The following is a 17126-nucleotide window of genomic DNA, read 5'->3' as shown; positions in this document are numbered from 1 at the left end:
CATAGCCACCAGATATTATCTCCAATGTAGCTGGTGTCTTTTCAGATAATGATACTATTGTGCAGTTTTTACTACTGTGCAGAAAAATATTTTTCCTGTAAGAATACTGATTTGATGAGAAAAAACTTCATACATATGAGTCAAAGTTGTTAAAGATTTAATTCATAATTGCACTATATTTCTACATCCATTTATTAATTTGGAATGCATACTTTATAAATAAATTAATGGTATCTAATATAAAAGAATTTATTTTTTTTTAAAGCTCCATAGAATGAAAGTTCCCTTTCTGGTATTTTTTGTTTCTTAACATTTTGGCAGTAAATTCAAAGAATAAACTATAAATAAATCACATTCTATAACATTTAAATAATTCAGCCATCTGTTTTGTTCTACATTTGAATATTGCAAATGGAAAAAGTCTAAAGGTAAATTTTACTTAAATATTTTGTGCCCAGTTACACGTGTTTAATGATGACTATTCCCATAAAAAAAAAAATAAAAAAAATATGCTATATTCTATTATTTTGCTAATCGAACACCACCATCTGTTGGGAACAATGAATAATATAGTAATACTGTTACTTCAGGTTACTAAAATCAGAAATTTGCTGATGATTGTCATTCAAGACATAGAAATTTAAATTTTCATTTTTTCCTAGATTGTAGTTAAATGTGGACATAATGAAATGTAGGAGCATTCCAACACAAGAAGGTTACTCCAGATAATTTTTAAAGAGAAATGTCTTATTCTCGAGCTAGTGTTGCACAGGGTCTCAGGTTCATAGTCTTAGTGTGAATCTCCCAATCAGAATTAAAATGGCAACATTGGATCATTTTCTCTCAAACTCTTGTGATAAGCATAGAACTGAGATAGTTTTAGTTTATGTTTTTCATTTTTAAAGTAATTTCTGAGCTGTGTTACAGCTTCCTGTCATTGTACTTTTGCAATATTTTGCTAGGGATATATGTCAGATGTTACGGAGCAGTGACCCAAGGAAATATTTGGAGGAGAAAGTACTTTTGATGTAGCTTTGATAGACTATGAAGCTAAAGTAGCCAAAACTGGCATAGCTGATTCATTGATACAAAGAAAGAGGCCACTGTGAAAAGCAATAATCTGAGAACTGTGTCTGTGTACTGGCACATCTTGGATGGACCTATTTGGCTGACCACAAAAAAGAGCTAGGAGTGAAATAACATACCTGCTGCATAGATTAAATACTCATGTGGGGGGAATCAGAACAAGTGAATTGGGAGCCAAGACTTTTGCCAAGGTAAAGTGGTTCAAATTCTGTGGACTGAAGAGTGAAGACAGGCTGTTTCCTGTGCTGAAGACCTCTGTAACCAGTCTATATAGAATACACAGCTGTCTTTAAATATGTACGTGATATATATATAGCATTATGTACATTATAAAGTTTGCAGTGAGATGAAGAATACTTTGGGACTGTCCAAAATTGGTGGCTATTGTGGTATACATATAATATTTTAACCTGGTTTATTTTTTTTCTCTACCCCATCTCATTTAAAAAAAAAATTAACTAAATCATCTTGAAGATTTTCAACCCAGGCCATTTTATGATTCTATGATCCTTATTCCATGGGACTGTTTGTTGCTGCATAGACTTTTTTTCTCATTCTTTGAGCAACAGTTAAAAAGAGCCAGTGAGGACTTTTTTTCTCCTTCTTTGAGCAACAGTTAAAAAGAGCCAGTGAGGACTGGAAAAGGGTAGTGTTTAACTAAGCGCTTATTTGGCACCCTACAGAAAAATATTCCTGACCAAGTGTGTGATTTATAATGCACTTTGTTTTCAGTTTTAGTCAAGTTATTCCTTTGTGTAAAGCCAGATATCAAGTAGGCCTCTCTTTCTCCTCTCAGTTTGTATCCAGTTCCTATTTGTTTTAATAAAACTTATCTAAAGCCTCCTAAAGTCAATGAGCCAAGGCTTCCTTTTATTTTGGATTGGACTAAAGTTGTCAAACCAGAAGCAGATCAGCCAAAGTTCCCTGTTCCATTGAAGAAGATATTTTGAAATGACTTAAAAACGCTATTAATATTTTGAAAGTTTATTTCTGAACTGTGAAATGAATCCCAAAGTGAATAAGACATTTACACAAACGTTGAAAAAATTACTTGCTATGCACATGATGCACGTGATTTAGGCTCTTTTGTATAATGACAATTGACTGCAGCACTTTCTCCCCCCACTATAAGGGCCTTAAGTGATACATTAGCTTACATAAAGCTGATTGTTATTAGCAGCTCAGACCAAATAATGGGGCTACATAGGAATTCTTTCCAAACTACTCAGTGAAACTCATATCTCATTTCTAGAATCTCATTTTCCCAGATGACTCTGTAGAGGCAGTAGTAGCACATATATCTAATGAAGCTTCTAAAGGATAATATTTTGAAGAAGGTAAAGAAGATTTCATCTAGATGGACATTTGACAGGCTGTCTGAGAAACCTATCCAGTGCTTAACCAATCTGACTGAAAAATACTGTCTATTCATGTTGATTTGGTGTTTTCTTGTTACAACTTACGCTCACTCTCTCCTTTTCTGCACAGTACTGAGAAAAGCTCAACTCTTTCTCATCTGTGTACTCTCACAACATCATGACAAATTACCGTGCCTCAGCCTTTTGTTCTTCATTTTGAACAATCCCAATTGTCTCAGTCTGTCTTGACACATCATGGGCTTCAGATGCCTAACCATTATGGTGGTTTCTCAGAGGCTTTGCTTCAATTTGACAGCCTCTCTTTAATCAGGAAGTTGAGCAGTGGACTCAGCTCTCCACATGTCTCACCAGCATCTAACAGTGGAAAGACCTACTTCAACATGCCGGCAAAGTTCTTTCAAGTGCAGGTGAGGATGCCTTTGTCCTTGAGTGATGCGGGAGCAGAATACTGGCATATGCTGAAGTGTTTGACCTGCAGGGTGCCCTCTGCAAGCCCATCCTGTGCTGGTACATAGATTTAATCTGGACTCATTGTAGGACATTGGTTTTGCCTTTACTGTATTGCATGAAATTCTTATTATCTCACCAGGAAGGAATTTTCCACTGGGATGGGTTGGCAGCATTCTCTTTCACATGGCCAGTTAAAGGTTTCCACACACTGGGAAGAGAAAATGCAACAAGAAATTAGTCAAAAATCCAAGCAGATGAGCTAGCTAGACCAAGTCAAAAAATCAAAGCAGTAATTTGGTACTGCATTTTAAGAACTGTTTAACTCACAGGTTTGAAAATCTGTCTGAATTTCACAAGACCTCTCTATAAACCCAAAACAAGAGGGAACTACATTCTAGCAAAATGTTTAGCACAAATGGTTAATTTTAAATTGATATAATCATTTTAACTTGAGTGAGGCTAATGAATGCTTGAAACTATGTATGTATGAAGAATTATAAATGTGAACAATGACAGAAGTTTTAACAAGATTATTTATGAAAACATTATTCCAAAAACTTTGGAGGTTGAGATCTTAATCAATGATACCTATGGGGTTTTTATGCTTATAATCCTAGTTTTAGTATGGTAAACTGTTGAGTTATTAAACATCTGTATTGGCAACAAATATATGTAAGAAATCAACATTTCTGTATTTAAAAGATCTTGGAACACAGAATTTCTCTAGCAATACATTTCAAACAAATGAGATATGCATGAGTCACTTATGATTTCACACTGTAACTTAAATGAAAATAGAACAGAGGAAAATAGGAGTTTTAGTGTATCTAGTATTGTGTGTCTGATAAATTTAAAATCATTTTCTAATGACTAGATATGACTAGTGTAATATATCTCAGTAAGGATCAGTAATTACAGTTCCCTAGAGAAGCAAGGATAAGTATAATTAACAGAAACGAAGAGATGACAATAATTTACAAATGCTTGCTCCCTTAGTAAAGAGAGTGTTCTTTCCCTGTGGAACAGCTCTTTAACTTAATATTTTCATTGACTCACTTTGCAAAATATCTGCAATTGTGCAATGAAGTTCAAGAATTGCAGAAAACTAGGGAGTAATATTACTTTCAGAAAGGAAACTGTACCATATTTGGGCAAGGAAATGAGGCTGAAAACTATAACGTGGCTCCAAGCACCATGGTTTAAATGAGTGGGGGATTCACACACTGAGCTACAACGGTGGTGGGTTTCCCTGAATGGATGCCAGATACCCACCAAGCTGCTCAATCACTCCCCCTTCTCATCTGGACAGGAGAGAGAAAATAAGATGGAAAATAACTCATAGGTTGGATAAAGCAGGTTACTTAAGCACAAAAAAAAGGTTGCCTGAAAAGGCTGAAGAAAATTTAAACCTCAAAGATTAAAACCTCAGAGATTTTATTTTCTACTTCTCCCATCAGCAAGTGATGTTGTTCACTCCCTTGGAAGCAGGGCTTTGGCACATGAAGCAGCTGCTCTGGAAGACAAATGTTAATGATGAACTCCCTCTCTTCCTCCTCCTCCTCTTAGCTTTTATATCAAAGTCGATATCATAGGGTATGGAATTACCCTTTAGTCAGTTTGGGTCAGCAGTTCTAATTGTTCCACGTCCCAAGATCTTGCCCACTCACAGCCTACAGAGAAATGTTGGACAGCGCTGATGCTGTGCCAGGACTGCTCAGCAGTGCCCAAAACACCTTTGTTGGTGGTACCAACACCTTTCCAGCCACCAGAGCCAAGCACTGCCCTGCTCTGGGAAAAATGAACTCCTTCTCAGCCAGACCCAATCCAGACACACACACATATTTAAAAAAAAAAAAAAATCTTGGCAAGCTATCAATGTCATAATTTACTTATGCCCTGACTACACCCTTGTCACAAATAATGCAAATTATTAACAATATTAGGATGCTACTAAATGCAAGAAAAAGCACAAATACCATCCCATTTTACAAGGCTGTGATAATACTGAAACACAGAAATATTTTAGAAAAATATTCTGGTATAGCAAATAATCAGTTAAAGTTCAGTTCTAAACAGGTCTGAAGACTGTTAGTAGAGCAGTCTAAAATAAACCTGGACTGTGTTCTTTTCTTTCTCAGAAAAGAAAAAGAATCAGACACATATGATGACTGTCCCTAAATCATTAAGGAAACAAATGCCAGAAAGAGAAGATATACCAGAGAAGAAAAGATATTTAAGCTGATGGACAAGTGACATCATGAGGGAAATGCCTATAACATAAGCATGAATTAATTCAGTTTGAAAAATAGACCTTATTAGGGTAAGACTTTTTTATAATTATAAAAATGATCTGGGAACAATCTTCTACAAATCTAGTGTTTCGGTCTTTCCAATAGATTTGCCACAGCCAGGGACCAGTATATATGACCTCAAAGACCACTATAATTTTCATGTTCCTATGAAAGATATCACAATTTCTTTGATGTATTGCTACTCTATCTATTGTTTTCTAGCTTTTTGCAGAGCACAGTTCAATTTCAGCACATCCCACTGTGATGCTGAAAAGTCAATTGTTATGATTTTCTTCTGTTTCTTTGAAGAGATTCCCTACTGTAATATTGCTTTGTTACACATTATTTTGTCAGTAATATTTGAAAATTTTGATATTGTTTAAAAACAACTTCATTACTTGTGGTGTTTTGATTTTTTTTTAAATGGCTGATTGTCTTAAATGGCTGATTACCCTTTGCAATTTAGTAAAAAAGATGTTTGAAAAATTATTTTAAAGTGAAAATAGAAAACTGAGAAGAGCCTAATTAACCTAACAGTATAGTAACAAAGTTATACAGAGAAAAAAAATCAGACACACAAAACATACAGTACAGAAACTAGTGACATGATTTCTTCTCATGAAATAATTCTAAATTTGTTGTCAGAACATAAATGATTTTGCTAAGTCTTACTTTTTTAAAAGCAATTTTTTTTTTTGAATAGTAGATGTTACTTACTAATTTAGTATTGTTTCACAAAAGGATATATGTCCTGAATCAGGTAATTCTTATGGGCATTCTTTCCTGAAAACATGACTAAATCAACTGTCTGTAGGAATAAAATCTGTGATTACAATTAACTTTAATTTCTTAAAAGCACCACAGTTCACTTCAATACTTCAGTCTTTCTCAAGATAATTAAAGTACTGTATTTGTTGTAGTGACACATAAACACAAATAACTTAGTAACACTGTGAGTGGGACTGACTTTAATATTATGTAGTATTTACTTCTGATGTTTTGATTCCTTCAAACATCCCACATGTTCAATGAAAGATTTGACAGCAGATTGAACAATTTATTACTCAGATCCAGAATGCCTTATTTTATTCACAATCCCATCTATCCTCATAACCATATTACACACAAGCCTTTTTTTGATAGCTAAACAGATCTTTTTTCACTCAAGTAAGGTTTCCTTTTTTTTTTTTTTTTTGAACTTCAATTTCTACAGTAGTTTAGCACTTATTTGGATTCAAAACTGAAGCTGTTATCTAGCCCACAACAGTGCAACAGTGAGCTCAGAGTACCAGAATATTTTTCTTAGGCCTTTAATAACTTTGTATTTGTATTTCAGTTCATACTGAATTCCAAATATAAACACAGCTAGAAAATAAATCATCTCTAAAGAAAAATAATAATACAGTATCTGATTCCTCACTGCTAAGATAAAACAGGTTTAAACTGTTTCTAGTGTTAATGCATGCTACCCTCTGCAATAAACATTTGTAACAGTGAAAGAATCACTTGTTTTTAGTGTCCAGTAAAATCAACAACAAGGTAATGCCTGCAGAAACTTTTGAGGTTATGGCATGATGCATTTGCTGCACTTAAAATACTCCCTACATATGTCACTGAATTTGAAGTCAAGATAAAATGCAGTTTTGGTACTAATGCTGTTTTGGCGCAACTGGTTCTGCCTTACTATACTCCAAATTCAAATTTTAGTGAATACATTCACTTTCTTCATTACTGATTAAAGGATTCATTCCAGAAATATTGTCTTTTGTAGGCCTGATAATAATTTTTCTACAGCTGTCAAATTTATTGACATAGAAATAGTTATTCAAAAATACAATGTCATCCAAATATATTTACTTTTAAAGAGATTCCATGTGCAGATATGGAAGTTTTCCAAATCTAGGCAGGTTACAATTTAATGTAATTGATCTTTATCTGCAATCCAGGGATTCCATCAAAAAAGAGCATTTGAATAAGTTCACAGTGGGCTGAGGACAACCTCTTGGATAGGGCTTATGTTCATAGCCATGGTATTAAAATGTTTTCAGCTGGACTTACAAAGTTCAGAAATAGGTTGTGATGGGCTGACCTTGACTGGCTTCCTGACCCCTGCTCAGCTGTTCTCTCCCTCTCTGCAACTGGACAGGAGAAAAAAGAATGAGAAACCTCCTGGGATAAGGTAAAGACAGTGAGATCACTTAACAATTTTCATCATGGGCAAAATAGGAATGGGGAAATAAATTTAAGGTATTGCTAATTAAAATAGAGTAAGGTGGTTATAAATACAAAATCACCTATTCCTGTCCTCTCTTCTCCCCAATCTAAGCTTCAATTCTTCACAACCCTCTGCCTCCTCACTCTAAGTAGTCCAGGAGCTGTGGTCAGTCCATAACATTTCATCTTTACTTCTCTGTCCTCCTCACACTTTTCCCTATTCCTGCAAGAGACCTCTCCACAGGCTCTAGTCCTCTAGCCCTGCTCCTTCAAGGGTCTATCCTGAGCCAGAGTTTCTGCAAACAGCCATCCATTCCAGCAAGTGGACCACACAGTCCTCATGGGCTGCAGGGAAACCTGCTCTGGCGCCCAGAACATCTCCTTTCCTCCTTCTTCTGCGGCCTTGATGTCCTCAGGATGATCTCACTTTCTCCCACCTTCACTCTTCACACTGCTTGTGTGGCATTTCCCCTTTCTTTAACACATTTTCTCAGAGGTTCCCTCCCCTCAGCTGGTGGGTCTCAGCTGTGCCCTGCAGCAGATGGGCTGGAGGCAGCTGTTGATGGCCATGTCCAGCATAATGCTGTCCCAGCCACTGCTCACAGACCCTCACTGCAGCCACTGCTGCTTCTAGACTTGCTCATCAGCACCCTGTACAGAGAGCTAGCTTTTCTTGGGTTTGTTTTAGTCTACACTGAAAAATAGAAATGTCCATGTTCTACATTGGATTACAGCCTGAGGGAACTCCACTTCCCTATATGAACTGAAAAATGGCGAGAGTGAAATGAACAGCTTGAAAAAGAAAGAAGAATGTGAATATTTAACCGGAGATATTTGAATCATATGAGTCATTATAGCCCATCTGAGTATGACTTCTAAGTGGTGAGAGTCTCATTATGTTTTGGATTTATAGCTCAGTTTCAATGAGAAAGATATGGCCTTGCTGGGTGATTTTCTTTGCATGTAGCGCCAGATTTGACCTTTGTAAGTAAAGAATTTCAATAGCAGGAAATGTTTAAAGGTCATTCTGTGATTTGTACAAATGTTTTCCAGGGACTAGGAAGAGATTATCAAACTCATTTCTCTTTTGACCCAAAGCAGATCTCTTAACCTAGTTCTTTGGTGTCCAAAAACTTGTGCACTAATCCACTAATCCTCCTAGTCTAATAAATTATTGAAAATCTATTATCTACAAGCCCAGACTGAAGATCTATTGGAAAGACTGTGACATCAGTGAAGTCCAGGTAGTGATACATTGTGGGGAGGAAATAGTGACTAAGAATGAGGAAGTGGCTGAGGAGCTTAATGCCTTCTTTGTGCCAGTCTTTAATAGTAAGACCAGTCTCCTGAGCTGGAAGACAGGTGCAGGGAGAAGAATGAAGACCTCATAATCCAAGGGGTGACAGTGACCTGCTACACCACTTAGAAAGCTCTGCATAGGGATCTGGACAAACTGGATAAATAGGCCAAGGCCAGTGTTATGAGGATCAACAACAGTGCCAGGTCCTGAAACTGGGTCACAAAAACCCTGTGCAGAGTTATAGGCTGGGGGCAGAGTCATTGGAAAAATGCCTGGTGGAAAAGCACCTAGGGGTGCTGGTCAACAGCTGCTGAGCATAAGCCAGTGTTTGCCCAGGTGGCCCAGGTGGCCAATGTCAGCACTAGTTATAAATTCTTTCCAATTACTGGTTTGAATGTTCCAAACTTTCACTTCTTTCAACTTCTTTTTCATTTTTCATTCTAAATGAATAAGTATCTGTGGCCTTCTCAGTACACTACCAGAAAATGCATAAGAACAATGTCACATTCTCTTCCATTTCTTTGCCCTTTTCTAATAAATATATCATTTATCTTTATCTATGAATGTGCACCTTTAACATCAACATTCAGAAATATTCTTCAGAACTCCGTGTTGATAGCAGTAGCTAATATGAATTGTGGTGACATAGTGAAACATATAAAAAGCCTCATTATATTTTTAGGAATCTGCACATATTTATGTGAATTTTCACTTACAGAGAATGTGGATACAAAAGAATAATAGTCAGAAAATATATCAATAGAAAAAGCACTATGAACAATAGCTTGTGAAAAGAACTGGAATTATGTGTGAGATTGGCTATATATGTAACATGTTTTGTGTGTAACTTAAAAGATGTATTTACTGGCACAATACACACTTGCTAGCCCAGATACTTTGCTGAATTATTGGTCATCTAGGGAAAAAAAAACAAACTCCATTTTTAAATGCTGCAACATGTATTGAAGCCATGTATTGAATTCATTCTGCATTTACACCTAAAGAGGGGAAAAAAAAAAGGGGGTTGGTAATTATAATGTCAAAACCTATTTTTCATTATTGCTTCAAATAAGAAACATTTACAACTATTCAGGGTTGGATTGAAAAAGAAACATGAGAGATTCTGCCTGTGACAGTACCACTGGACAGACTGACCAGATTTCCCTCTGCCCACATTAATTGTGATCATGAAATACTGAGAAAGGATAACACAAATTTGAGCTACCACATTTGAATCAAGTTAACCATGTTTATTCAATAGAGGTAGGAGGGCTTGTCAGCTCTTGTTTTCTGTCTCTGAAAATGAACCATTCAAACAATTATTTCACAGGGAAAGTAAATTGAAGCGTAGTGTATCTCTCACTAGTAATATTCCTTTCATTCACAACAATGTCCATACACTTCCCCAATTACCCATCAGTGTCACAGCTTCAGATCTCTTCTACTAACTTAATTTTTGACTTTGTAATGAATTTTGAGGATGAAATCTTAGTATTCTTATACTATAGCTAACATGCTATCACCTAGACAGCTTTGCCTTCTTGCCTAATGCCAACAACACTTTTAATGTCACAGGAAGCCTGGAAAGAAGAGAGGGGTGCAGGGGAAAGTTTTCTGATTTTGTCCTAATATATGACCTGATATATATTATTTCATTAATAGCTTAATTAAAATTCTACAAGTCAAGCATATTTTTCCATGGTAGTAATTCTTAAGTGATCTCCCAGTCTTCATCTTGACCTGTACATAAGCTTTTTCATCTTACTTTCTCCCCTTGTTCGTTTTAGAAAGAGAAATTTGTGAGAGTCTGGCAGCCAACCAAGGTCAACCCAACAAAAAGTCATATATTTAACTTTTATAGGATGTAAAACTTTAAAAAATTTGACTGCTTTGGACTCAGACATGGGATGTTAGCATGGTACTAAAATAACAGGGTGCAAGTTCACATGCACAGGAAAATGTATCCTGTATGTGAAATACGTATCTATGGCCCAGTGTTGTGGGACCAAATAAGACAGTATTTGCCACAGTCAGAAACTTCCATTTGTTTTTTCTCAAACTACAATATTTCCCTGTCTATCAAGTAAACCTATCAGGATTCTAGCTACAAAGCTTTATTCCATGTATTTTACCTGTGAAGCCAGGCCCTGGTGTAACAGATGTGTGCTAGCTAACTCACCTACATGGCATATATCCCAGACAGAAGTCTCACAGGATCACCTCCCAATCCATTTGCTCACAGACTCCAGTTATGCAACCCAACTTTCATTTTAAGAACAATTCCCTGCACAAGTCTTCTGGTGAGATGTATCCTATTTCTGAAGACAGAGTTATGTTTTTTATTGGTTTGGTTTTCTTTTTTTTTCTGTTATGTTTTACAGTTCTTGATTCAGATTTCTCTAATCAAATTGTTTAATCTCATCTGTGTTTTAACATGAGACAGTGTCATTCACTTAGTTCTGCCATGTGAGAATATTCACTGGGAAGTGCTTAAAATCCAGGTGCCAACCTACAGTATAAAAAAACAGCAGAGAAATTTTTCAACTTTCTTTTTGACACTCTTATCTCTCCACTCTTCATTTGCCAGCAGGGTAATTAGCCTTTATTTCTAGGAGACCATTTATCTTCATGTGAGAGCTTCTGTCTTCTTGAGTTCCCTGAATACAAAGACGATCACCAGTGCAGGGACATTCCTCCTATCCCTTCTTTGCTCTCTGACTCGTGGGCAGTCAGGATAAGCTCTCTGATCCCTTGTGGGAAGCTGATTCCTTAGCCCAGAGTCCTGGCAGGAGTTATTTAGCTATCTGAAATCCCTCTGCTATCCAGATACAATGATAAGAATTCAGAAAACTCCAAACTATATGGAAAAAACCTCCCCTATGTATTAAGTATACTGTCAATTTGTTTCAAGAATAGAGGAATCCAGGTACCAGAGGACACCTAAGGCCAAAGTGCAATTTACCAGAAGTTACAGGAGGTACAGCTTTCTTTGTGGTGTTCTTTCCTTGGATTTGTCCTTCAGTGCTTGCAGTGCTGCAGCTGTAGAAGTCAGGATTTTCTGCTCCTCAGCAAAAGAGCAACAAGCAATGAAACTTCTCTTTCCCAGCTGCAGTCATATCCTGATAAAATGTTCAGAACATGCATTAGTACTCTAGAATCAAGGACTGAAATCAAAGATTATTCCTTTCCAAATGCACATTGCTCAATGCTAAGCAATAGAAAGAGGGTTTTTTTTTTAGATGCAGGTCACAAAGCTTTAATTCTCTGCTAAATCCTGACAGAGTTTCAACAGTGAAGTAAAAGGGCATTTTCATGATTTGTATTATTGATTAATGTATTCTTCTTAGAGCAATAGGCTTCAAGCTGTGAATTTGAGCCTTGTGTTCCTCAAGTGGCTCTATTACTATTTAGAAGCACTGATAGGTGCCTGTTTTGAGAAAAAGACCAGCATATAGACTGGCATAAATTTTGCAGTCCTGAGTTATTTTCATAAAGGACAATGAGGAATGGACAAATCAACCAGGCACTTCATATTTCTTTAGTACAGACTGCATTAGGTTGCTCTCAATCCATTACAGATTGGATTGAGAGCAACCCTATAGAAAAGAGCTTGGGGTGTACCTGTGGGTGAAAAATTAGACATGAGCTGAAAAAGTGCATTCACAGTCCTGAAAGCCAAATGTATCCAGGACTGCATACACATGACCAGCAGATCAAGGGAGTGATTCCTCCCAGTGCCATTCTTGTGAGACCCTGCATGACACACCACATACAGCTCTGAGGCCCCTAGCATGACATGGACCTGTTAAAGCAGGTCCAAAGGAGGACCACAAAAATGGTCAGAGAGACCATTTTCATAAAGAGAGGCTGAGAGAATCGAGATTGTTTAGTCTGGGCAAGTGGAGAGACATTATTGATACTTAAGGGGCACCTATAAGAAAAATGGAAAGACACATTTAACCAGGGATTGTAGGGATAGGAAAAGAAATAATGCTTTTAAACTGAAAGAAAGTAGATTTTGACCAGATATTAGATGAGATATTAAGAAGAAAGTATTTAATGTGAGGGTGATGAGACACTGGAACAGGTTGCCTGGGAAAGTTGTGGATATCCCATCACTGCAAACATTTGGGGCTAGGTTGAATGGACTTTGAGCCATGTGATGTGGTGAAAGGAATCCCTGCCCACAAAAAGGTGGTAGAACTAGATGATCTTTAAAGATCACATCTGGACATGGTACAGTACATTTTTCCAGAAAGAACTAACATATTTTACTGCTTTAAATTCAATTTGAAATTCATGCCAGTTTTATGTTGAAAGGGGACTACAATATTCTAATCAAGAAATGGTATAATGTGGTGTTATCTTTAGAATTTGTGGGATTTTTTTCTCAGCTGCAAATTTTAGCTGGTCATCTTCACCAATATTTTCAGCATATTAAAAATTATCTTTGCACCAGGCAATCAAACTTCACTCTACTTTTCTGCTCTTCCTACTTAGGAATTTAATAAAGCCCATTCCAGCTTTTGAAGATCAACCATCAATCAAGTTTTAAATAGTGTGATTTCGTAGTAAGAAGTGAAAGTTTACTGTATTGATATGGAGCTTTAGTATACTCTGGAGCTGCCTGAGATTCACAAAGCAATTAGCCAATAATGTTAAGAAGTAATGGCTAATTTAACTAATCCTTAATGAAGCCTACTAACACTGTCAGGATTGATGAGTCCAGTGAGATTTTGTGCAAGAACACATTAAAGTAAGGGTCCTCATCTCATTTTGTCAGATTAATCATTATCCTAAATGATAGTGTTTCTTTCCGCTGATATAAAAAAAATATGTATTTTCTTCTTTCTAAAATTTCATAAAGGTATAAGTATGTGTAGTAGTACATGGATTTTATATCTAAGGAAACAGTTTCTGGTGATCATCCATTCTCATAAAGTAGGTAAAGCAGATATATCTATTTGAATCTCGTAATTACTGGGACAAGTAACAGTTATGTACATTGGTGCCCTGATATTTTCCTAAGTGAATCATTAAGATTCAATGAAAATATGAGATATTAAAATAATACTAAACAGGTGCTCTAGAGAAAAATTAGCACCACAAAATTTTAAAAGATAAGAAAAATTACATCATATCTTATAGACAGAAGCCTAAAAGTTGTAGTCTAAGGGATGAACATATTTTGAAATTTCTTTTATTAATAAAGTGGTATGTGCTTTTACAAACTATTTTTCCCACACACCTTATGTGACAGCATATATATCCTTCCCCTAGAAAACTCTGTACCCACTGTGTGTATTTCACTTTCTTCCAAAGTGAATTTCCAAGTTCACAAATTCAGGTAATGCATCAGATGCTGGATTAACAGGTTAAAAAAGCTTCAATAAATATCTGTATTCCACACTGCATATGTACATGCATACTAAGACACAAAGGAGATAGTCACTAGAAGGAGGACTTCCATCTGGTGGGTATATTTGATAGAATTATGAAACACTTATTTTTGAAATTGGGTGAAAATATATAAAATGTAAAAAATGTAGAAATGTATAAAATGTAGAAATGTATTTGTTATTCATATGAAGGAAAAAACAATTTGAAAAAAACAACCAAATATTTATTTTCACTTGGCTTTTAATATTAGTGTTTTGTTTTTCAGACTCAGGCTTATAGTGCTATGAATAATCAACTTTATTTAGGGAAAAAAAAGTGAAAGTGAATTTGTCATTAACCATGTAACTACTAAATACAAAGAAATGTGTTTATTGAACCCTAAAAAAACTATCACAGAGAGTCTTCAAAGCATGCATGGAATAGCCCATTATGCTTGATTTTTTATTTTTTTTTTATTATTGATTTATTAACAGATAGGAAAAAAAAAAACCCATAAGAGTTGTGGAAAACTTCTTGGTCTAATTATACAGAAGCAAATGATCTCCTTTCATCAGAAGCAGTTAAAGGCTTGTGAAAATTGGTGCCTATATTATTTAGATCAAAGTTCAGGGTGCTTATATAGCTTGAGTTATAAGATATCAATATAACCTGATATATCTATATAACCTGATATCAACATAACGTAAATAATGACTTTTTATATATCTATATAACCTAAATCATAGCTTTTTATACCTATATAACCTGAATCATAACTTTTGTACCTATATAGCCTGATATAAATAACTTTTTATTTATATATTTACAACATAATAGCTGTTATGGTTAACTGCTTACTTAATGTTGAGTAGAAAAAAAAAAAAAGAAGAAAAACTTGCCAGGTGGACAGCTTTAGAGATAGATAACTATAGTACTAATGAAAAATTGGCAAGTGCAAAACAAATTATCCACAAAACAAAGAATTTAGGCCTATTAAGATCAGACAGACCAAGGGACACCATAACTGTGCATGCTCTGAAGAGAAAGTTGTAAAGTTCAGATGAGAAGGACACCTTGGAAGCCTTCATCAAAGACCCCCACGACCCCTGAACTGAGGAGATGCAAACAGAGTGCAAAAGAACTATCTAATAACCAGGAGATCATACCATGTAAATTTTTTCTGGCACATATGTGATGATGTTGTAGTGACAGAGAGATACTAAGCAATACTTACTGTATAATTATACCACAGTACTTGACAAATGTGGGTGAGTTAGGTGGATAGGATATCTATCCCCCTCACCACCAGCACTGCAATAAACAAATACCTTCTCTACAGACCAATGTCTGTGGGGCTTTATTTCCAGCCTTTCTGGAATCAAAGTAATCACTGGTATGGCAAAAAAAACCAACCCAATACTAGTTGTTAAAGTCTAAATGAAATAAAATTGACTCAAATGAAAGCTTCATATAAAACATTGTAAACGTTATTCAAATAAAAAAAAACAATACCACTATAGGAAAACAAAGCTGGAATAGTCTAAGCTAGTAATTTCCATAACAAAGGACATGCTAATAAAATAAGAAGCCTCAAAGTAAATTTATCCTGTCACAGCAAGAACACAACAACATTGTAAGCACTTTCTCCACAAAGAGAAATTACCATAAAACTATCACATGCAAACTATAGGGACATATCATATTAAATATATTTATTATTAAGATTATTACTTTGCATAAGATACTAGACAAAGGATACAATTTGAAAACATTCTTACTTCCTGTTCATAAACTATTTATAAATGATAATGTTGTGAGGAACCAATGAGTTTTGTTATGCCTCAACAATGGTTGTCAGAGGCATGTGTGGGAGGGTTTGTGCCTGTGCCATGCCCAGGAAGCAGCCAGAAGAAGATGGAGCAAAGCCTTGTCTCTAGGGAGACTTTGCCACCAGTTCATGTCTTACATGGGACAGGCAGCCAGCAGGGGAACACTGAGGTCACAGTACCCCAGAGACACTCTCCAGTCAGATGGCAAAAGGTCTCTACCAATGGACTGCAGTGGGACTGGGAAAAAGGTCCCTACTGATGCCCATTGGACTGGGCCAATGGTCTCCTGTCAGCAGACAGGCTTGGAGGGGGAGCCAGGGGCATAAAAAGTAACTTCACCCCAAGCTCTGGGGGCTGTTCTGACCCTCACTTTTTGACTCCTTATGGGTTTTTTGAACTTGCTTTTGGAGTCCTGCCTTTTGGCCCTCCTGTTCTTGCTTACCCTTGCATCTGTTCTGCCTCCCTGTGTCCCTGACAATCTCTCTCTTCCTGCTCCATCTCTGTGCCCTCCCTGAGCTCCCTGTGATCCAGCCATCCTCCTGCCCCAAGGCAGCCCACCATCCACCCTCACCGCTGTCCTGTCCAGGTTCCTGGACCTCCTTCCTGAGCGCCCCTCACCTCGTGTCCACTGCCGTGGCAGCCGTGCCCAGGCAGACAGCGAGTGCAGCCCCGCCTCAGGACATCGACCACGCTCCCCAGCCTCCACTGGTCAATGAAAAAAAATCAGAGAAGCTCCTTCTTTTCTGCAACTATATGAATAAAAGTTTTCTCAAGACCATTATTCCATTTTTGAGTTTAACCACTAAGAAAAAGGAGTCATATGCCTATTTACTGAAGGCTTATTTATCAAAAGTTTGGGAGTTTTTTGTTTGTGTTTCTGGGTTTAGTTTTGCATTTTGGTCTGCTTTTTTACTCCCAGATTTCAGAATGCTGGTATTTAGATAACTGGAATTGTTTTGGTATAAATAATTTAGGTTGTATTCTAGACATGCTTTACAATTCTGATAAGACTCAAAGAAATAGCATATTAAAAATTCCAGTGTTTTTGCATACCTAAGAAAAGATAGCAATTCCAACAGTTACATAGTTGCTGTTGCAGTAAAACAGATATTTTTTTCCAGTGAGAATCATAATATATGTTGTTTGATGTTCTCCTGCAGCAGATTCCTAAAGGCAGTCTTTTACGCTGATGACTGGT

The 17126-nt window shown here is 36.4% G+C and overlaps 1 long non-coding RNA gene across 1 annotated transcript; it reads right to left on the bottom strand.

Annotated features, from left to right (window-relative positions):
• Window positions 1-525: 525 nt before the first annotated feature.
• LOC147654689 (uncharacterized) lies at window positions 526-16776 on the bottom strand. Its single transcript, XR_015282520.1, has 4 exons — window positions 16547-16776; window positions 11683-11839; window positions 1724-3123; window positions 526-1675 (listed from the first exon to the last, which is right to left on the bottom strand). It is a non-coding gene; the product is annotated as an uncharacterized LOC147654689 (long non-coding RNA).
• Window positions 16777-17126: the final 350 nt, after the last annotated feature.

Source organism: Cyanistes caeruleus, chromosome 2, assembly GCF_971803275.1.
Source record: "Cyanistes caeruleus chromosome 2, bCyaCae1.hap1.1, whole genome shotgun sequence".
In the NCBI taxonomy this organism is placed as follows: Eukaryota; Metazoa; Chordata; class Aves; order Passeriformes; family Paridae; genus Cyanistes; species Cyanistes caeruleus.
This window is presented reverse-complemented; position numbering and strand designations above follow the sequence as displayed.